Raw genomic sequence first — 22549 nt, 5'->3', positions numbered from 1 at the left:
TTGTTTCTTTTTTTTTTTTCATTAAACACCACGTTTTCAAAGTAACTCACCTTGCTGTGTGCATACTGAATCCTCTGTTTCTTATTGTGTAATATTCCAGCTCCTAAGGGTGGTGGTGGGGGATTAGACTCACTTCACCAACAGCACCACCCCTCTATGTAATGTGAAAGTATCCTTGTAATCTAAGTACAATCGAGGTAGTTTTTATGCAAATGTGGCTTCAAGGCAAGTTTCCCAAACTTCTATTCTAAAAAGGTGTTGATGGTGATGATAGTCTGGGTGTGTGGGCGTGAATGTCTTGATAAGACGTGAGATGTATTTGCCTTATTTACTACCACTCCCTTCTCCCATGACATGGATTAATCACTTACGGGATTAAAAAATATTTATGTTGCAATGATTCTGCATTCTGTAGGTGGCCGCTACAAACTGGGGAAGCTGACTTGGGAACAGAAACCTATGTGCCATCTCTAGACCAGATGCTATCTAAAGTCTTACTAAACTCCAAACATTCTGTGTTGTGTGGGTAGCCTAACCTGGCTGGAAAATTGGGTTTAGGCAGGAGAGTGGCAGTAGACAAGAGAGGAAAAGGTAAGAGGGAGGCAATTTATATGTGTTAAATAGCTGCCATTTATACAGCACCTACTATATACCAGCTATACCAGCCATGGTGCCATCTGCTCTCCACATCTTCTTATAGGATGCACACAAAGTCTGACAACATCAGCATTTATTTCCATTTTCAGATGAGGTATCTAAGGCCCAAAGAAGACACAGGTAGCAAATGGCACCCCGAGATTAGAACTGAGATCTAAATTCATAATATTCTCATGATATCTTGGATCCTCTCGCATGGCTCTTCAGAAATGGCCAAGTAGAGTTAGGGCTGTAGAGAGCAGACACACTATGTTGCGGGTGGCTTTTGAATGGGAAATATCAGGAGAGGTATGCCTCATGAGTGTTCAGTAACAAGGTAGGTTGGTTGACTAAGTCTATTGCAAAGTCTGAACATGAGATGAAGTCTGCGCGTGGGTAAGAGTGGGACTGAAGAGGAAGCAGCTGGCAGTTCCCAATGCTGAGTCAAGATGTCCTACAAGTAGGACTTGGAGCACAGTGAAAGAGACATCTCCCAAAGGAACAGGGTAGATATTATTCCTGAAGGGTTTGAACAGCACAGGCCTGAGGCAGAAAACATATACTATTGGAAAACTAATGTCTTTCTTTTGGAACTAATGCTAGTGTTGATTTATTCCCTCTTATAATTTACCTACCAGTTGAAGGGAAATTGCCCTTTATGATGATTGGAGGGCTACCTGGCTGGTTCAGTCTTTCTGTTGATCCGATGGTAGAATGATACAGTTAGTCAGATAGAGGGAACAAAGCTTACAGTGTGCCGTTGACTGTATTGTGCCCAGCTCTGAATCACTGAAGTACGTAACTCTAACATTAACTTAATACATTTGAAGCATTTGTTTATTGCTTTTTATCTTCTGGAATGCTAAATAAATCATAGGGACTCATTTTCAGTGTTGAATGTAACTTAAGTTTTTACCTTGTGGTCTTGGCCTGGACTGTTTAAATTGGACCCGTTTCATTATTGACTTTCTTTCCCTCACTATACATTGTTCCATTAATTTCCCCAAAGTCATTTTTCTTGAGGTCCTGCCTTTGTAAACTTTGTTGGGGTGAGGAAGGGTGAATGAGTTGCTGACATATCAAATGCTGACCGCTCCTAACCTGTTTGAGTTTGTGGTTTGACCGGTCTGTTAGCAACTTTATTCTTTCATTACTAGATCAATATTTTCATTTTTTTTCCTCCTAGGGTGTAGGTATTGCAATGGTACTTTGGATCTCTCGATATGTTCAATGCCTATAGGAAATTGTACTAAGGAGCCATGTGTACATTTATGTATGCATTCACTCCATAAATATTTTGAACAATGAACTGTGAGGCATTGACACTCCACAAAATACCAATCCCATGAGGTGTTCTTAAAAAAAAAAAAAAAAAAGAAAGAAAAGGAGCCCTGGATGTTTGAGACACCCGTCTTAGAGGATCACAAATGCACCTGAACCTATTATGAGTTGATCTGTGTCATAATAATTTTAGTTTAATTAGTTAATTAATTAAATTTAGTTTAATTTCTTATTGCCGTCTATCTATCTTACCCTTAGAGACACTGTGTATGTTAGCTATCTCTGTCTATCCTTGAATATCAGGCCTCCCTGGCTTCCATTCCAAATTTGCTGATCCTTTCTGTAGTTCTGTTTATATGATTTCTGAAGTTAAGCACCACCTCCTGACCTCTTCCACCCCACTGCTGCTAGGAAACTCATACCATCAGCTCACCCTACAGAAGACAGGCATTGCTAAGCTTCTGAACAATGCTCGTGCCCTCCTGTCCAACATATTCCTAATCAACTTGGTAAACAGAATGTTCTATGGGCCCTNAGCTCACCCTACAGAAGACAGGCATTGCTAAGCTTCTGAACAATGCTCGTGCCCTCCTGTCCAACATATTCCTAATCACCTTGGTAAACAGAATGTTCTATGGGCCCTCCAGAGGAACATGGACAGCCAAAATATTCTCTGGTCTTTTTCAGTAGACCGTCTCTGAAATGCCCACTTTCATGGGCTTTTTGGTCTTTTCCTCCACGATCTGTCCAGTAGGTCTTTTATCTACTTCATTTACTATTGACATCCAAGTTTCCAATATCCATCTCAGGAGTCCATATCAGACTGGTGCCCAGGTCAGTATTTTAACAACGATCAGTGTATTCCAACAATTGTTGGGGATCTGTATTACAGAGAATACCCTAATACTGGAAAACTTTTCCTTATCCAGTGTTACATGTTAGTCTCCTTGATCTAACATCATCATGATCCACCTCTCACACTCTCTCCCGGTTCCTACTGCGCAGTTATCTATATCTCTTGTTCAGTTGGTGTAGAGTTTATTATCTGCTTTATCAGGCCAAGGACTTCCTCAGTCAGGTCAAGCTGAGATTTAACCCTAATTATGGGTCTGGTGGCCAGGAGGGGAAACTAGAGTCAGATCCTGAGAAAGGAAAGCATTTTCTTCTAAAACGTTTGTCTTGTTTGAGGTTTTTTGTGTAATCTTCAGGTAAGACTGGGTGGGGATAGGAGGCTTTGTCTTCTAACAAGGGGGTGGGGGTGGCTCCATTCTGCAGGCGCAGAGTGTTCAAGGAAAACTGGTAGTTCAGGATTCTTAAGTACATCTACTCACATATCCTCATCTCAAGCCTCTGGATCCCACTTCTTCATCAGAGCCTAACTTTGGTATTAGAAGGCTTCGTTAGAACTAGAAATCAACCTTCTTTGAAGTTCTACTATTCGTACAGTTAGGTTTGAGCCTAGTTTTGGCTCAATCAGCCCTCTGCTACAAGATAAGAAAATGTCTTTAAACACTGTCAAAGAGCCCATTGGATTTCACACTTCTATTGAATTTAGGAGCAATCAATCTGAACCTATGATGTTCTCTTTCTTTAGTGTATTAAGGGCACTCACCAACAACTGCCAATTTCACTATCTTTATAATTATTTTCTCATACTCTCCCTTGTACAGATATATTGCACCAGCCAGTGCATCTCCTTAAACTTGTCTTCTATCCAAGTTCGGGGGAAAGCATTTACTGTGCTACAGCATGCCAAGGACCATCAAGCTCTAATAACCGGTAGAGGTGGGGGACCTCATTGGTGGCTGCAGTGACGTGGGTCATCCAACCCCAGAATCCTTAGAGGTAGTTTCCTGGGATAACTTGAAGTAATAACTCTTTTATGTTTGGCTTATTAGAAGCAGAGTCTAAGATGGGGATTATTTTGCAAGTGATTTATTAAGGGAGCTCTCAGGAGACATCTGTAAGGAAGTGAGAGAAAAAGCTTTGCAAAGACATGGGTTCAGCTGAAGTCTAGCCTCAACTACAACCCACAGGGAGCTGGAGAGCATGAATGATGTTACAGAGTCGTCTCACCTTGAAGAAAGTGGGATGAGCCTTCTATGCTTGTATTTGACAGTTGTCACCATAAAGTGACCCTTTGGGAAGGAAGGCAGAATCTCTTTAAAACCCCTAGGCAAGAAGCTTCCCATAGGCTGAGGGCAATCTTTCTTTGTAAAGGGCATAGCTGTGAGTTGTTAGTAGCTAACAGATCATTGAGAGGACAGACGCAGCATCTCAGGAAAGGAGATGTGGGTGGTAAAGCTAATAGCATCTACTATCATAATGACCTTTGTTGCTATCTTATGGAACCAGGGTTCTCTGAAACACATTTTAGGAAGCAGTATGCTACATGCCAGATGCTAGAGTGGGAGACACATGAACAAATAATTGCAGCACAATCACCTCCAGCCAACATTTATTTATTATGCCCCACTAGGTGACAGGCGCTGTGTTAAATGTAAGGTGACTAACCATCTTGGTTTACCCAGGGCTGAGAGGTTTCTCAGAACGCAAGACTCTCAGTTTTGAAACTGTGACAGTCCTGGGAAAACCAGGATGAATTAGTCACTCTAGTTCGATTGTCTACTCAATTGTCTACTGCAAGAACCACAGCATTTTCTAAGTCCAATGAAGGAAGTGCCAAGGATTCCTGGAGAAGATGGCTACTGACTCTGCTTGTGGAGAAGTCACAGAGGAAGAAGAGGCATCGTGCTGACTTGTGCATTTCTAAAACGAGTAGGCTGTATCATTTTCACTGGGCCCAGAGAATTCCACCAGCGCTCTTCTCCTGAGATTTCGCCTGCCTTCCGGGGGTCAGCCCTACCAGCAAATATGATCCTATTCTAAAAGACATGAAGGCTGCAGAAGTACTCCCATCATGTTAAGCCTGTTCCTTGATTTCCTTCAGGACAAAAGGGGCTAATCTAAATTGCAGCAGGAATATTGAAAACAGTGCCCACATTCCCACCTTCATTGACTCAAAAATATTGAGCACCTACTAAGTGCCAATGAACAAAAATCCCTTTAGTTTCTTGCAGCTTACACTGTACTGACAAAGACAAGCAGTAACTATGACGCATGGTAATGAACACTACGGTAAAAAGCAGAAAGACAGATTAGGAGGCTAATGAAATAATCCAGGGTAGAGATGATGGTGGTTTGGATCAGGACATTTGTAGTGGATACGGTAAGAAATATTTGGGTTGTGGATATATTTTGAAAGTGGAGCCAACAAGATTTACTGATAGGTTGAAGGAGGTGTAAAAGAGAGGAGTGAAGGGTGACTCCTAGGTTTGCAGCTTAAGCAGCAGAAAGATGTTGCCAAATAATGAGATGGAGAATGGTGTGGGAAGAGCAGGTTTGAGAATGGGAGGAAGAGCAGAAGTTCAGCTAAGATGTGCACAAGGACAGAAGTTGAGTAGCTAATTGGATGTATGAATCTGGAGATCCGGAGAGGCCTAAAAGGGATAGATAATTTGGAGAGTCTTCCATTTAGGGATGGTGTTGAAAGCTATAACCCTGTATGAGATTGCCAAGGGAGAAGTGTACATAGAGAAGAGAAGAGGAACAATGACTGAGCTCTGGAGGATGAAGAAGAACCAGCGTAAGAGACTAAGAAGGAGCAGCCAATGAAGCAAAAGCAAAACTGGGTGTGTGGATTGTCCTGGAGGCCACAGGAAGACACTGTTTCAAGAATGAGGTCATGGTCATCTGCACGTCAAGTACGATAAAGACTGAGAATTAGCCACTGGGTTTAGCAACATGCAGGCGACTGAGAACTTTGTTCAGTCCAAGTTTTGACTACTAAACCAGTGAATTGTTTCAGATCTTTCCCAACTTTACTATGAAAATGGCCCAAAGTTTCCAAAAGAGGGGCAAAGTTTAGCGTTTTGATTCTCAGTGAGACCATGGTAAACTCAGGTGTGAGGCTTTTATCTTATTTATCTCTAATACAATGCTTGGTACATAGTAGATATTCAGAAAATACTTGACATATAAATGAAATGGATGTGATATTCAGCACGGAAGTCTGCTCCTTCTCCTCCTTCATTTCCTTATTTTTCTGCTGGATACCGTCTTCTGCGTTTTAAATTTCTTCCTTGAAAGATGAAAGATTCAATCTTTCATGGATCCCCATTTTTGATAAAATGAATTAATGTAAGAAGAAAAACATACAACAACAATAACAACAATTACGCTCTGAGGGCGTATTGCATATGTGTCACTAGACCAAGCATTTCATAAATGTAATCTCCACAATAACATCATAAGGCAGGCAGTATTCTTCCAATTTTATCATCTTATAGGTTAAAAAATTGAGACTCATGGCAGTTAAGTAATATGCCAGGGTCTATGGAGTAGTGCTTGCTATGTGTTCGCCTAAGTTCATTTTATTTTCCTTCTGGACATGCAACTTGATACATTTCCCAGCCTCCTTTGCTGTTAGGTATGGCCATGTGACTGAGTCCACAGTGCAATGTGGGCACAATGATATGTACCCATAACAACCTTACATACATAATCTTCTCTTTCTTTCTGTATACAGGAGCTATATAGAGTAAACCTTGAAGCCTGGTGGAGCCACAAGATGGAAGGAAACGGGGTTCCTGAATGACCGTATGGAGCTGTCTGCCAAGTAAGAACATGGACATTTGTAGGTGTAAGAAGTAAATTTATTTTGTTAGACCATAAGATTTGGGAATTTGTTCCTACAGCTAGTATTACTTACCTTAAATGGTTATACAGCTTGCAAGTCTGAAAGCTTATTTTATGGAGAGGAAAACCTGGAGGACACTGGACTAAGGGATACCAGGCGTGAAGTGTAGACACATATCGAAGAGAAGGGATTTAAGTGACCATTCATACAACACATGCTATATGCTGAGACGTCCCTCTCTCTTCCCCATTTTGATGAAAGAATGCTGTCAAGATCTTTCCCCCCCAGGCCAGAGATGAGTAGAGTATTCTCTGGGGTCTCGAAACTCCAGCCAAGAAAAAAGACTAAAAGGTACTGACCAAGGGGGTTTCCTAACACACAGTCTGGTAAAGTCAATGCTGATAAGCTCCACTGCTCAGATGAGAGCTTCCCATCAGTCCTCTGATTTCTCACTGTCATTCATAACAAGCAAGCAGGAGGATTAGCAGACATGAGAAGAGGCGTGAATATGAAATACAGAGACCAAAAAAATAAGCAGAGGAAATACAACAGAGAGGGAACACGGACGAGAGGAAATGTCAAAACATCTTTCATTAATGTTCTTAAGAGAAATAAGATGGTCCATGAATGAAATGAGAAAAAGACACTCCAAAATGAAGAAAGAGAAGAAAACAAGTTTTTGGTAATTAAAAACATGAGGACAGAAACAAAAATCTTCATAGAAGAATTGGAAGATAAATTTGAAGAGATATCACAAAAAGTTGAGCAAAAGGACCAAGAAATAAAAATAGAAATGAAATTGTGACAATATTAGAGGATTGGTCCAAAAGAAATTCCAGAAAAAGAGATCGGAGAAAGCCAAAGAGAAGGCTGGAAATAATCCGTGAAATGATTTAAGAAAATTCCCCAATACTAATGGACATGGGTTGACAGATCAAAAGAGCTGTCAGCTGGTGCATAGGGGCTGCATGGGGGGATAAGTGATCTGCATAAAGGCTTATCATGAAATTTCTGAATATTGGAGACAAAAAAAAGATTCTGTGAGTTTCTGGAAAGAAAAAAAAACAGATTACCTACAAAGGTTCAGGTATCAGAACAGCTTCCTATTTTTCAGCAGCAGTATCTCCAAAAATTCTAAAGGCAAACAATATCCAACTAACATTTATATATTTAGTCAAATAATTAATTATAACTGAAGGTTGAATAGTGATATTTTCTAATATTTAGGGTCTCAAAATGTTCTCAAAAATCCACTGGAGGATGTACTTCAACAAAATGAAAGGGTCAGTCAAGAATGAGGGAGACATGGAAATAGCACACAGCAGAGCCCCAAAGGGGAGGGAATGAGGGGAATTTCCAGGAGCATGGTGAAGAGATATCCCAGGATAGAGGCTGTGTCCACATATGATGGGCAACCCACCAGATCTGAGCAGAAACAGACCCACTGAGTGCTCTCAATACCAGTTCTGAGTAACCCGAGCATAGAACACTCTGGAGAGTCTGGTCTGGACTTTGAACTAGACCTGGTTTCTCTTCACCGTATGCTGAGGAAGTTCTTGCTCTCTGCTTCATGCCCTGGTGCTTAGATAAGTTGAGAACATTCATTTATATAAGCAATGTTCTGCTTTGATCTGACCTTGAGAGCTGGACTTAGCCCATGTAAATTCAGAGCAGCCCACTCACCCTATGTTCCTTCCGTACGCCTGGTTCTTGACCCACGTTACTGCCTTGTCAGGCAAGTTCCAGTGTTCCTGAAGTGAGCTCTATGTTTTTGAGGACTCGCTTGTAACCTTATCCAGTGACTTCCCCAGAGTAGGTTCTTGTGAAATCTCAGGGCAGCTGAAGCCAGACCATGACCTAGAGACTCAGCTCTGCCTGTTTTCTCATGTGGGTGTCTCTCTGGCAGGGACACACATAGCTTTGTGCTGCTATCTCATTTTCCAAAATGCTATTATTTGGATCTTCACGCGCAAGTGGAGACCCACAAGTAAAACCTGGGGAATGATTAACACAGAAGGTGGGATGGTAGTTACTTCCGGGTGGGTGTGAAGGGGTAAAGGGAGAGGCACGTGACTGGGAAGGGACACAGTGGGTACCTAAGGGACTAGTAATGTTCTTGTTATTAACTGAATAACAGTACAAGAATACTTTAAATTGTTCTGTATGTGTGATCCATTTCATAATTTTGAAAAATGAACGGTTGAGCCAAGAAATTGTCCAGGGTCATGATAAGTTCTGATTTTGTCAGGCTGTGATTGGAATTGGATGGGAAGAACGAATCTGATGGAACAATTCACTGAAGTTTATGAGATCACTCTGCGGGGGGGAGTACAGATTTGGTATGAATATTTGTAGGCCCTAGAGACATGGGTGGGGAACTGCTGATGGACAGTAGGGGTCAGAGAAAACTCTGTGAGGTAGGTTGACCAGGAAATGCTTTGTCCTTGCATTACCTCCCTCTACCTGGTTTATTCTCAACAGTGTCCAGAAAGATTCCTTAGTAACTTAAGTCAGATGGTTTCACTTCTCGCTCAAAACTCTCCATAGAGTTCCCATGTCTTACAGGGTAGAATCCAGAAGGATAATGTGTTATCTGGCCCCGTGCCACCTCTGTGACCTCTTCCCAACTATCCACATCCACCATCCACCATTCACAATACTTCAACTCTTCTAATCTGCTACTCTTTCTCAAAAAGCCCAGGCACACCTCCACCCCAGGGCCTTTGCACTTGCCAGCTTCCTCTGCCTGAGGATCACTACCTAAGGATATTCATAGGGCTTGCATCCTCATTTGCTTCAGGTTCCTGCTGAAATGCCACTTTGTGAGGCCTTTCCTGACGATTCTTTGTGAAATTTCAATTCCTTCTTCCATCTTTAACATCCCCTTCCCTTTGTATTTTTCTCATTTCGTATATTTATTTGTTCATTTGTTACTGCTTTTTCCCTCCCCATATTCCCCTCCTGACTAGAATATAGCCTCCACGGGGCAGGATTTTTATCTGCCTTGTTCCCTGGAATAGTCCTCATATGCAGAGAGTGTCAAAGCAACACCTAAGTTTTCCTCTTGGTCTGCCCGCTCCTAGGACTCCAGTTTTCAGATCTGTGGTGTTTCCTTGCATAAGGAGTAATCGATGGTATGGCTAAACAGTGCGTGTTGATAAAACGTATTCCCCTGTGGAGCATGAAGATTGCCAGTCAAATGCCAAAGCTTATTACTACCATTAGGAAAACACAAGGACTTCTGATAGGCTTGGGAGTAGCCCAACCTTCCGGACTCCAATGGCACCTTCTAGATTGCCTGAGCTGCCCCACTGGCATGCTCTGAGCCCTCATAATTCAGCCAGTTACTTGACATGCACGCTCTTATTGCCTTATAATGTTTTCATCGAATTATGACTTACAACAGATCAGGACAAGCCTAAGTAAAAACAGAGCGTTGCTCTTTGGGTGGGGTGCGTCCAAGCTGACAGCAGAGCAAACACCAAAGACTACTCAGGGCTTAATGGGAGCTATTCCCCCGATTTGATTTGGAAGGCTTTGTTGATCCCAAATAAGAAAAATTCAGACTCCCTCATACCCAGAAACTGAATTTGCTTTAATGCCCCTGAGGGATGGGGAAGCTGGGATGAGTTTTTAGAAGGTAAAGTAAAAAAAAAAAACAATAGTGAAAACTTTCTAAGTAGGCAAGGGAAAATTTGTGACCTGCAAAGCTCTTTGAATGGACCGGTGGATTTGCTTTATACACAGCAGAGACTTTGGTCATGAAGGAGGGGGAAATGGACCCACAAAACTTGCTCACCTTAAAGTTAGTCATGCTGAATGATGATTTATTACTTTAGAATAAAAGGTCTGGGGGCGCCTGGGTGGCTCAGTCAGTTAAGTGTCTGACTCCTCATTTCGGCTCAGGTCATAATCTCAGGGTCATGTGTTTGAGCCCCGTGTTAGGCTCTCTGTTGGCTTCTCAAGATTCTCTCGCTCCCTCTGCCCCTCCCCACTTCCCTCCAAAAAAGAAAAGAAATAAAATGCCTGGACGAATGCATTCTGGTTTCTTGGCAATAAAGCAAACCTGACCATCTTTGGTAAAGGAAACGATTGGGCTCTTAGCACAGTCCTTACATTTGCATAATGTTTTATAGTTTACAGAGCACGCATACTCCATTGGTTTACTTTCTCAATAGTTCTGGAACAGGTCAGGACAAGAAATACGGTCCCCATTTTGCCATCGAAGAAACAAGGGCTTAAATATGTAGTTTCGTCCAACATCCTTTGTGCAATGCTGCCCGACTTTCTGTGCTATTTTGGAATATTCTATAGTTACGTTGTCTCATGTGGTAGTCACTAGCCACAGGGGCTATTGAGCACCTGAGACGTGACTAGTATGATGGAGGAACTGAATTTTTAATTTTTTAAACATTTTAACTAACAATTAAATAGCCATTTGTGGCTAGTAGCTACTGTATTAGATAGCTAGCAAGTAGACACAGCAGAGATTTTAATCAAGAACGGCTGACCACAGGACCATTGGGGAAGGGAGGGAAATCCAAAGGGGGAGAACTCAGAGAGGGAGATGAACCATGAGAGACTATGGACCCTGGGAAACAATCTGAGGGTTTCAGAGGGGAGGAGGTAACAGGATGACGGGTATTGAGGAGGGCATGTGCTGTGATGAGCGCTGGGCGTTATATTTAACTAATGAATCATTGAACACTGCATCAAAAACTAATTATGTGCTACATAGTGGCTAACCTATCATAAAAAAAAAAAAAAAAGAAGCAGCATGTCTCAGAATAAGATGCTATCATCTTACCAGGGAAATTTCCTAGGTTACCTTGAGCCCCAGATTTGTATCTTTACAACATCGCCAAAAATAGTCTTCTTACTTTTAATAAGAGTCCTAAATTTTTAAAAGATAGTCATCAAGAACATGAAAGTTATATTTAACCTTAAAAAAGAAAAGAATGCTGATACCATGCCCATTGTTTCCTAGCCTGGGCAAGTTGTAATTAATTATGTCCCAGGAAGTGAAATTTGCTAAGAATGTCATAGCTTTAGGAAAGGGTATAGCAGAATTGGTCCCAGAGGCCCTTAGTCCAGCATACCTGGGTTCAATCCCTCCGGCGTTTTCATGCAGGCAAGTGCCTGCAGCTTGGCTTTTCCAGGAAAGCACAGGATGAAATCTGGTTGCCATTATGCTTGCTGTATGATCTTTATGTGGCTTCCATCTCCTTAGAACAAGAAAAAAGGCCTGAGCCTCCCAACATGTGCTAGAATGATAAGTACCTATTTAATCTCTGTCACTGCAAAGAGAACAGAATATCTCCTTTGAAGTGAGGAAAGTTGTTTTGTGAATTTAGGCCAATTCCCTTGGGCTGAGGTGGGAGTGAGGGAGGTAGAGAGTTAGGCCAGGCCTCATGCTTCCCAGCAAACTCCTGGATCTGAGGATATGTTAGTATTCTGTGCCACAGAAGGAGGAAGGAAAGGGGGGAGAGGGGCGGGGAGGAGGACTCCCACTTAGTGGGAGCAAGTTATTCCTTCGTTTCTACATCATCCTTGTGGGTTTGGAGCTATTATAAAGCAGAGTTTCTCAACCTCAGCACTATTGATATTCTGGGCCAAATAGTTTTCGGCCGTGGGGGACTGTCCTGGGCATTGCAGGATGTTTCATTGCATCTCTGACCTTTGTCCATCCCCCAGCTGTGACAACCAAAAAAAAAAAAAAAAAAAAAAAATGTCTGCAGATATTGCCAAAGAAATCCTGGATGCATCCAGGTTGGGAACCACTGTCGAAGAGTTACCTTACATGAATCTATCCAATATCACTCAGCCAGAATTTTGCTTGGAGTATTTTTTAAGCTCTGGTTCTACCTCCCACCCCCAAAGCCCATTATTTTTATGTCATACCATTTTTAACTCTTGGTGGAGTTTGGGAAAATGCATTAAAGAAATTAAAACCAGAAAGAGAATAAGAACCTTTAACATCCTTCCCTCCCTTCCCTAATCCAGGAATCACGTATCCCTAGTGTTTCAAATAGAGCCTGATACAGAGAGTGCATTCCATAAATATTTTCTAGACTGTGTGCATGAATGAATGAAGCTCAAAGATATTATGTCTTCCATGTTGGAACATTGGATGGGCCAGGGCCAGGCATTATGTTCTAAAGGATCAGAAAGTAGAAATAGGAAGGCTTCAAAGAATCTGAGTTGGGGAAGTTCCGTGGGGTGAACCCAAATTAAGGGTCTTTGGAAGATATTCTCAAATCGGTATCCCAGAGATGAGCCACAAAGACAAAACTTAAGCGGTAGGCATCCTAGTGGTGAAGAGCGTGAATGTGAAATCAGACAGATCTGGTTTGGCTTCTGGCTTTTTTGATTGTTTGGCATGTGACCATCACTCTTTTTCCAATCCTAAAGAAAGAAAGTTCAGAAGAGAACAGGACGGAGCTGGAGTAGGTCGGGAAGGGGAGACGAGGGCCAGGATGGCCGCCCTTATGAGACTGCCAGGGCAGGGAGCGCGAGTGAGCGAGGCTGCTGAAAGATACACAGTCTCAAGGAGTCGCCTTCATCTGGTTGTCTCAGGACAGGTTCTCCAGAAGCAGATCTTGAGATGGCCATTTGTGCACGAGTAACTTATTAAGAATATGCTCCCAGGGGAAACGAGAAAAGGAACAAGGAAAGCAGGTTGGAGAAGAGAAAGTTGATCAAGGGTACAATTTCAGGCACAGTTCCAGGCTCAGCCTGCTCCTGTGGGGGCCTCTGGAGTGTAAATTACATCTTGAGGGTTCCTTCTGCCTCGAGGCCAGGGAGCTGGGCTTTCCTACTCCAACCAGTGGCCATTGGCTCTAGGATGCCTTGAGAGCTTCTGGCTCTCTGCTCATTCAGGCAATTTGGCTCCCTCGCTCAAGAGTATTTCTCTGAAGAAAGTTGTAAATAAAAGTAATTAGAAGTAAAGCATACAGAAACTGGAGCTATAGATGTACAAACCCAGTGTAAGACACATGTGAATGAATCCGGGCGTAGCATTGGAAGTGTCCACTCCAGTGTTGAAGGCTAAATTGAGTTGCTCCTTGATCAAAATGATGAGTAGTCTTATAAATGGTTGTGAAGCTATTGGGAACAAGGGAACTGGATAAAACAGGGGTGCTTGGGAAGGCAGGATTGTGGTACAAAGCTTCAGAGGTGGCCAGCCCTCGGTCCTGAATCCTCTTAAGGTATTTCTAAGCACACTGGGGATCTTGACTCTTTTTTTATGGATTCAGGACAACTGTCTTTCTGGGCCCTAGGCATGGGCATACCAGGCTGGTTGCACAGACATAGAGGGTTAATTTGATATAAAAACTTCCATTGGCCCAGTGAAAATAATGAGAATAACAATAATAACTAACATTTATTGGAACACTTCCTACATACCAGGCAATGGGCTAAGGGCTCGGTCGGCATCAACTTATCCTTTATCATGAGCCTGTAAGGCAGTTACTATTACCACCGCTGTCATTTCTAGATTAGAAACTGAGGCTGGAAGGGGCTGCTTTTGCAGGTTATGTAGCTCTCGAATGATGGAGTCAGAAGGCAAATTCAACTCTGAATCCAAAGCTCCTTTTCTTAACTCCCAAGAGACAAACACCCCCCACCCACCCCGCCGGTTGTCACTAAGCATTTATTGAGACTCTTGATTCTCTCCTGGTTCTTGGAGGGTTTGTGATCCAGGGGAGGGAGGCGGTAAGTAAGCTCTGATTACATGAAAGCCAACAAGAAGGGTCCGGACATACATCACCAGACCAGTATAATGGTGTTGGACACCTAGAAGCTTTTAGTTTGTGTCTTATCAGCGACCTGCAGCAGCAAAGCCAAATGCCTCAGCAGTGATGCGATGGGGACAGGGAGGTGGGGTGGTTTGGAAGCAGACGAGGATTGGGGACAGCAACCTGGGCTGGCGGGGAATTTGATGACTAATTCCCCTTCTTCTTGTACTGATCTCTTGGAAGACAAAGAACATGCGGCCTGGGATAAAAGGAACCCTGGAGCTGCTGCATGGGAAAGGCAGCCTCCCATGGGCCCTGCCTGCCCCCTACCCCTTGCCTTTGCAGCCAGGGGAAGGACAGTCCCCCACCTTTGGCCTTAGTCTGTGTTGAGTGCAGGCTAAACGGAGAGTGCCTGGATTCATCTAGAAGTGGCTGAGGTGTCCTGGGGACATCACAGTTTAGAATCTGGTGACTTGGCATGACATGTTGCCCGCTAGCCGAGTGTTCTTGAGAAAGTCACTTAACCTTTCTGAAGATCACATCTTATAATGGGGTAGCTAAGATTTATGAGGTACTTACTAAGTCCCAAGCATTGCTCTGAAAGCTCTACCTACGGTATTTAACGCAATCCTTCAAACAACCCTATAAAACAGCTATTATCGTCATCATTTTATAGATGAAAAAATGGAGCTCCAAGGAGTTTAAACAGAAGGAGACTGCTTGTCCTGGACTGCCTGACACTGTTCCCACTTATACTTGTTATCCCAGCTTCTCATTAGGCTTAACCTTCTACCACCTTCCATGCTCAAAAGTTTGTATATTAAATTATATGATCACTTAGATTACATAACTTGCCAAAAATCATAGCACTGGTAAGTGGTAGAGCAGATATCTACACCTGGGGAGTCATATTCCAGAGCCCATACTCTTTTTTTTTTTTTAAGATTTTATTTATTTATTTGACAGAGATAGAGACAGCCAGCGAGAGAGGGAACACAAGCAGGGGGAGTGGGAGAGGAAGAAGCAGGCTCACAGCAGAGGAGCCTGACGTGGGGCTCGATCCCATAACGCCGGGATCACGCCCTGAGCCGAAGGCAGACGCTTAACCGCTGTGCCACCCAGGTGCCCCCAGAGCCCATACTCTTAATCACCAAACTAATACTGGCCATATCCATTTCAAAGGGTTATTGTTTTCCTCTCTCTCTCTCCCTTCCTTCACTCCTTCTTTCCCTCCTTCCCTGTCGGTCTCTTTCCCTCCCTCTTTCCTTCCACATTTATTAGGCACGTACCCCAGTGCCTGGCATAAGGATACAGGACGGTCTGTGCCTCAGAGAGTGTAGAGTCTGTGGGAAGGCATGAAATCAGAAATCAGAAATCAGAAATCAGAAATCAGTCTTTGCAGCTCAAAGTGAAAAGTGCGATGCAACCGACAAAATACCAGGTGCGGCAGGAACACAAGACGAAGTATCCTAACTGTGCATGAGGGGCTTCAAGCAAAGCTGAAGCATGGGGTGGCTTTTAAGCTGTGTCTTAAGGAGTGTGGAATTGTCTAGACACTTGACAGGGCTGTTAAGGATGGGGTGAGGTGCAGGGCAATGCGAGTGGAGGGAACCACGTGCTCCTGCACGGACGTGGTGTATCAGTCAGGGATACGCTCAGCCACAAATAGTAGAACTTCCAATGAAAAGTGGAGTTAGGCTCAGGCACTGGTTTCCTTGTTGAATAAGAAGCATCGAGGTGGGCAGGGGTGCCTGGGTGGCACAGCGGTTAAGCGTCTGCCTTCGGCTCAGGGCGTGATCCCGGCGTTGTGGGATCGAGCCCCACATCAGGCTCCTCCACTATGAGCCTGCTTCCTTCCTCTCCCACTCCCCCTGCTTGTGTTCCCTCTCTCGCTGGCTGTCTCTATCTCTGTCGAATAAATAAAAAATAAAAAATCTTTAAAAAAAAAAAAAAGAAGCATCGAGGTGGGCAACTCTTCACCCTTCAATCTCCCATCAAGGACCCAGGTTCTTTCCATCTTTTTGCTCTGCTGTCCCTCCTTAAATAGGCCCGCTCTTTCTCCTTGTGTTTGATATCTAATGGCCTCAGGGTGGCCTTTGGAGCGGGACAGGCCTGCTCTCAAGCCTAGCCCAGCCACTTCTCTCTGGAATCTTGCACAAGTCACTAGACCACTCAATTTCCTCATCGGCCAAATAAGGCATGGCAACCGTTGGGCTGCCAGAGAGACGACGTGGTGTGAGTTACTGCAAGTCAAACACAAAGTAGAAAACAAAAGAGAAAATGGATTTGCTTTCCTCTTTAATCCATTTTTGTTGTTGTTGTGCATGTGTTTGCATTGTTTTGTGTGGAAGGTAGGGGCTAGGGTAAAAAAAGAGAGGAACCCACATTTTGGGCTACTTTTGGGAATTAAATTTATAATCATAGTAGCCAGATTCATAAGAAACCACCCATCCCTTCTAGGTAAGTATAGCTTATATAATTAGCAGACGGCAGGCCAAGCTGGCCACAACTGCTGACCCATTGCAAAGCCTGCCATGCGGTCAGCAGCTCAGAAACTAGGACAGTCAGGAGGCGCTGGAGAAGGCCAAGAAGCATCTGGGTCTTTCCTAGGCTTTTACCTTATGTGGTTGGCAAAGGCAGCTCAGCATTCTGAAGATTCATATCCAAGTTTGTTGGATTCTTGTCCAAAGCCAGAACTTGAGATCAGCCACAGTTATATTGGAGAGCTTAACTGTTCCATTAGGGAAGGGTGGCCATTAATTAAGCCCCGGAGGCTGTCGGGATGAATTATGGCCTTGCAAGAGGAATGGATGCATCCTGCTCTCCGGGGAGATGGAATCAGTTTCCAATGAGGTTTGTGAAGCTTCCTTGGACATGTCCTATTTTCCCTGACTTTTTCTTAAAGTGTTTTTGTTTGTGAAGTGTATAAAAAGCAAGATGACTTTATTATTGGTTCAGTTATGACGGTGATCCCTAACCCAATGAGTTCATTGCTTGGCATTTTGAAAAATCAAATACCAAAGAACTGGAAATATCTTAAATGATTCTCCTCTCCAAGCAGGTGACTTTTACATAACGTCTTATTTTTAATGGGAAACTAGAAAGAGTTCATTTAAAACAAAGGCAAACCTGTGGCCCAGTGTAGACATGGGGACTAGATCAGTTTCTGTAGGTGGCAGTGCTGGTATTATCAGGACCATATAGGAATGTTGTTTTCATTTAAAAAAAGAAGATAAAAGAAAGAAAGAAAGAAGGAAAGAAAGAAAAAGAAAGAAAGAGAAAGAAAGAAAGAAGAAAGAAAGAAAGAAAGAAAGAAAGAAAGAAAGAAAGAAAGAAAAGAAAAGAAAGGAAGAAAGCAAGCAAATTCACTCTGTCCTGAAGACACCAAGAGCCAGCTTCTTCTAGGGCATATCCTATCAATCACGGGTTGGCAAACCTTGTCTGTAGAGGGCCAGACAGTAAGTATTTGAGGTGTGCAGGTCATATGATCTTTATTATAACTCCTCAACTCTGCCGTAGTGGCACAAAAGCAGCCACAGACAATAATAAAGGAATGAGTGCGGCTGTGTTCCAGTAAAACTTTATTTAGAACAACAGGTGGTAGGCTGATTTGGCCGGTGTCGTTGTTTGCCAGCTCCTGCCATAGAGGGTATATTGGAAGGGCAATTAGAAACTAAATATATTTATTTAGACACCAACATTTTTATTGGGTTCGAAGTGATGACTCCAATAATAATCATCGTAACAATAAACTTTTAAAAATTACTTTTTTAATAATAAAGAAATGCTTTTATTAGTGACAAATAGGAGAACATGAAAAATAGAAATGCAAGAATATATATATACATACAATGTGTTGCAGCAGACAAGTTGGGTTGGCTAGTCTGACACCCATTCACCTGCTTCTTCCTTGCCACCTCTATTATAGTGGTTGGAAAGCCAACACATTCACTGTCCTGGCTTTTCTACTTCTGGGGATAGCCATGTAGCTCATAAATGTCCAATAGAATGCAAATGGAAGTCTGCACAGGGGTGTTGGGGTTGTTGGAGGCCTCAGGGATAGTTTTTCTTTCACCTATAAAAGGAAAAAGCCATTTCAGGACATTTTCTCTAGCCTCCTTCTTCCTCCTTGGAATACAGATGTGATATCTGGAGCTACAGCAGCCAAACTGTCACTTTGAGGTAAGAAGCCAACAGACTTCAGTCTGAGAGGAAAGAAAGAAGGCTCCTGGATTTACGGTGACATCACTAAACTGAAGCATATTTTCTTGTGTCACCCACTACCTTGGAATTCTTGTTGTATGAAATAAAAACAACACTCTCTTGGGGTGCCTGAGTGGCTCAGTCAGTTGAGCATCCAACCCTTGATCTCAGCACATGTCTTGATCTCAGGGTTGTGAGTTCAAGCCCCACATTGGGCCTCACACTGGGTGTGGAGCCTACTTAAAAAACAATCAAACAAACGAACAAACAAAACCAACACAATATTCTTTGTTTAAACTACTGATAGTTGGCTTTTTGTGAAATGCAGCCAAATACATCCCTAACTGATACACCATGGAATTACAAAATCTTGCCAAATAGCTTACATTAGGAAACTTTGTTCTCAAGCCTTCTTCATGTGTTCCAGATCTAAACTTAATATGCAATGGATGGGTTGGTGTTGTTTTCGAATACTCTGAAATGAATGTCTACTTAATGTTGTACTTGTACCTCAGAATAAAGCTTCCCTTATATTTGGGAAGGTTTCAGTTGTAAATCTGCAAATGGGATGGGGCCTTAATACTTAGAATATAGCCTGGGAGTACATACCTAAGAAAATTGTATTATGTCTCCGTACTGCAGTGAAAGTTGTTTCTTCTATTCAATGCATGGTGTCCAAAGTGAAGTAAAAATTTAATATCATGATAAATTACCTGCTTGCAGGAAGCTGAGGTTCAGAGAAGTGGTGACCACCGGACAGAGATGGCGACAGAGTCAAGCTTCTACTGTGAGCATCATGGTGTGGACAGTAGGAAGGCGGTCCCATTGTTTCCCGAGGCAGGAACATTCCAGACTCTTCCTGGACAGATAACTCCGGCTAAGTCATGTCATCCAGGCGGATTTCAGAAATGGCTCTCCCCCCAAAAGCAAAGGCAACTTAGATGCCAGATTGCTATTTGTTGCCTCTCTCTTCATTTCCAGGGCCGTTCCACACTTTCTAAAACAACCCCTTTCAAAAGCAGTGATGATACTGCTCATTTGGAATCTGTAATTGTGGCTTTACTGAACTGCATTTAAAGCATAGTATCTAAGAACAAAGACCAGTCACAGATGCTGACTGCAATCCAAACAAGGGTCAAGGGTCAGGGAGGCCTCTGGAGGCTAACTGCTGGTTATATGCATGCTTTTGCTTGACAGCTTAAAGTTGAGTCATCATAAATACTTGTGTATGTAAAAAAAAAAAAAAAACCACCTTCTAAAGCAAATTCAACTGAAAATGTGAAATTCTGAATCACATGTCCATTATATATGACCCAGTTTGAGAACTAAATTATTTTCTAGTTTTATTTTACTCTGGAGAAGTTCATTTTGGAATCTTGGATGAGTTTATCTTCTTCTGTATTAGGCTGGTGGAAAAATCCACATTATTTCTTGAATTTTTAAGACCGAGTTCAGCAAACTATAATCCATGGGCCAATTTTGGCCTACCATCCTTTTTTTTTTTTTTTTAATAAATAAAATTCTATTGGAATACAATCATATCTATTCATGTGTTTTTTGTGCTACGACAGCAGAGTGGAATAGTTAAGACAGAGACCATATGGCTTGAAAAGACTCAAATATTTATTCTCCAGCCCTTTATAGAAACAGTTTACTGAGTCTTTTAAGATCTGGAATTAAAACTTCTTGCAAACACACATAAAGGTGGCTGAATGGAGTGAAATTGTTAGTAAGTGCTCACTAAATATTTGTGGAAAAAATGAATGAGGGAGAAGAAATACAAAAAACCTAGGTTTCACTTCTTAATACACTGTGACTTTGGTACCTTTCGGGCAAGGGCCGCCTGCTTTAGGGAAGATAATCTGCAACTTATTAAGAACCTACTTGGCCATCTTAAGCCTGTTACATCCATGATCCAGTTTAGGTCTCACAACAACCTGGAAGGTTATATTACCATTGTGGGCTTGGTTATGGCTCATTTTCTTGTGCTCCGAGCCCTGTTCATTTCATCTTGGGACTCCAGGTCTATTCCAGATGACTGAGCTTGCTAACCATCTGATTACCTGATAAATAACACAGTTTTAAAAACCTTTTGTACAGCAATTATTTTTTCTTTATACAAAGTTGCAGTAGTATTACAGAGTTCCAGTATATTCTTCATTCAACTTTTCCTAACATAAACACCTTCCTTCCATTGTGCAATGCTCAAAACCAAGAAATTAGCATTGAAACAGAACTATTAACTTCAAATACAGATCTAATGGAAAGTTGACCAATTTTCCCAGAATTCTCTTTTAGAATGAAGTCCAGGATCCCACACTGCATTTAGTTGTCTTGTCTCCTTAGTGTCCTCTATCCTGTGACAGATTCTCAGGTTTTCCTTGTCTTTTATGACCTTGACATTTATGCAGAGTACTTGAAGTTATTTTTTTAAGACTCTCTCTCAATTTGATCGTCTGATGTTTTCACATAACTACTTTGAAATGATTCATTTTGGTGAGAATACCAAAGTAATGTGCCTTTCTCTGGGGGCTAGGGATGTTGCTATGTCTTATGACTGGTGATGTTAACCATCACCTGGTTAAGGTGGTGCCTGCTAGTCTCCTCCACTTAAAGACGTGTGAACACCTAGATACAATGAGACGTTTTATTACCTGCTTGAACTCTTCTAAATAACCCCTTACATCAAATCCCATTCTATCTGCAGTCTTGAGCAGGATGCTTTTCTTTTGCATTTATTCATGATTCTAAGTCTCTAGGTTAGGTTACCCACAAAAATCCTTTTAAGCTATTACTGTGTTTTCTTTAAACTCGGCTCTAGAAAGGAAGGTAAGACTACATTTGTTTATTTATTTATCTACTTTCTTACTTATTTATTTTTGCCATCCAATGCTTCCTCTTATCTTATGATCCAAGAAAAAAAAAGAAGAAAAAATTTCCTTTGTAACATACTGTTATCTGCACATATCCTTTCTTCCTGTTACAGTGGGAGAAGTGTCTTTCCTCAACATAAGGTCAATTACTCACTGTGTGTTGGATCTCAGTCCCTATCCTCTCGCCAGGTTTAAGTAATGATGGTAGATTCTTAGGATAGAAATGGTGTCGTGGATAAGTATTTAACCGTAGAAACTACTGATGTGGGACACTGTTCACAGTGTAGTTCATTCCTTGGTGGGCATCCATATTTCCCCCTGGTATCATTTTCCTTCTGTCTGAAAAAGGACTTCCTTTAATATTTGCTGGAGTGTAACTCTGTTGGTGATGAATTCTTTCATTTTTTGTATATCTTCAGAAGTTTTTATTTTACCTTTTAAAAAACATCTTTATTGAGACATTACTCACATACCACACACTTCACTCATTTAGAACATAAATTCGACGGTGGTGAGTGTAATCACAGAGCGGTGCAGCAGCCATCACTATAACTTAATTTTAGAACATATTTTCATCACACCTCGAAAAAGCCTGTACCCATTCGCAGACACTCTCAATTCCACCTTCCCCTTGACCCTTCCAGCCCCTGGCAACCACTTATCTGCTTTTTGTCTCTATAGATTTCCTGTTCTGTACATTTCACAGACACGCATCACAGAATACACGGTCTTTTGTAACGGGTTTCTTATACTTAGCACGTTTTCAAGGTTCATCCACCTAGTACTTTATCCCTCTTTATTGCTCAATAATATTCCATTGTATTCATCTTTGTTTTTGAAAGATTTTTGTGGTGGGGAAAGGATTCTAAGCTGATGCTTTTTTTTTTTCCCTTTTAAAGTTTTAGATATGTCGCTCTGTCTTCTAACTTCTCACTTTACTGTTTCTGTAAATCTGATAAATCTTTTTGTTGTTCCTCTGTATATAAATATCTTTTACCCTGGCCACTTTTAATATTTTGTCCTTGGCCATTTTTCATATTCATATTTTTTCATATTTTATTATATTCCTATTTTCTATATTTCACTGGTTTTGAGCAATTTCATTATGATGTGTCTTG

The 22549-nt window shown here is 42.0% G+C and overlaps 1 long non-coding RNA gene across 1 annotated transcript in view; it reads left to right on the top strand.

Annotated features, from left to right (window-relative positions):
- Window positions 1-20046, top strand: part of LOC105240528 — a 128334-nt gene extending 108288 nt beyond the window's left edge. Inside the window, exons 3-4 of the long non-coding RNA XR_004620992.1 lie at window positions 6506-6595; window positions 19282-20046. This is a non-coding gene — a long non-coding RNA (uncharacterized LOC105240528). The remainder of the gene's footprint in view (window positions 1-6505; window positions 6596-19281) is intronic.
- Window positions 20047-22549: the final 2503 nt, after the last annotated feature.

The sequence above is a fragment of the Ailuropoda melanoleuca genome, chromosome 15 (assembly GCF_002007445.2).
Source record: "Ailuropoda melanoleuca isolate Jingjing chromosome 15, ASM200744v2, whole genome shotgun sequence".
NCBI classification, from domain to species: Eukaryota; Metazoa; Chordata; class Mammalia; order Carnivora; family Ursidae; genus Ailuropoda; species Ailuropoda melanoleuca.
This window is presented reverse-complemented; position numbering and strand designations above follow the sequence as displayed.